Source organism: Alligator sinensis, unplaced genomic scaffold, assembly GCF_000455745.1.
Source record: "Alligator sinensis unplaced genomic scaffold, ASM45574v1 scaffold721_1, whole genome shotgun sequence".
Lineage (NCBI taxonomy): Eukaryota > Metazoa > Chordata > Crocodylia > Alligatoridae > Alligator > Alligator sinensis.
In genome coordinates, this window is record NW_005841857.1 from 2,694,277 (window position 1) to 2,695,315 (window position 1,039).

Sequence of the window (1,039 nt, forward strand, 5' to 3'; positions counted from 1 at the left end):
AATCCTGCCCCTTCCCCCCCCCCCCCAAAAAAAAAATCTGTGCTGCTGTTTCATCCATTTTGAATAAACAGACAAAGTTTTGAATGTTGGTGGCCCTTGTGGATACATGGAGTGAGAAAACCTATACCCTTGTACCCTGGGCAAATCCCTGTTTTCTTGATTTGTGACAATTTCAGACATTTCAGTGTGTGTAAAATACTAACTTTGTGGTGCTGCTGCCTTGTGCAGGAAGAAGCCACGTTTCTGCTCCACACCTTCCTCCATTTCAATACCACTGGCCTGGTCCACTGTGACGTGCCAGAGAGCCGTTTAGTCATTCACTGAACAAAGCTGCGGGCAGATCTCAAAATCAGAAGAGCAAACTGGATTTGCTTGAGATGTTTGCATCCGTGCTGACCGCACACTGTGACATGACACCATGGACTGACCTGGCTTTCTTTAAGGTCACTATGGCCAATGTTTCTCTTTTCTCCACTGCTTTGGCACTCTTGGGAAGGTGAGTCTCACTGGCTCCTTGTCTTATCTCCGCTATGAGGCAGAGGCATGGATCCTAGTTGATCTCATTCTGCAAGACTTTCCTTTGCAGTCTACAATTATACCATCATTGAGATATTAGAGATACCACAGAACTGGGTATATCTCTGTGAAAGTCTAGATAAAATAAATTGGAGTGCAGACTCTTCAAAAGCCCCAGGAAGAACCAAGGGTTGAATATCTCCAGGAGAATAGATTATGGCAGATTCCTGTTCAGTAATTCATAGATGTTTGTTTGGGTCGGAAGGGTCAGTAGATTGGGTCAACAGATCATCAAGTCCGACTCCCTGCCCTGGGCAGGAAAGAGCGCTAGGGTCAGACAACCCCAGCTAGGTGCTTGTCTAGTCTCTTCTTAAAGACCCTCAGGGTAGGGGAGAGCACCACCTCCCTTGGAAACACATTCCAGATTCTGGCAACCCTGACCGTAAAGAACTTCTTCCTGATGTCTAACCTAAATCTGCTCTCCATCAGTTTGTGGCCATTGTTCCTAGTTACTCCAAGGGGT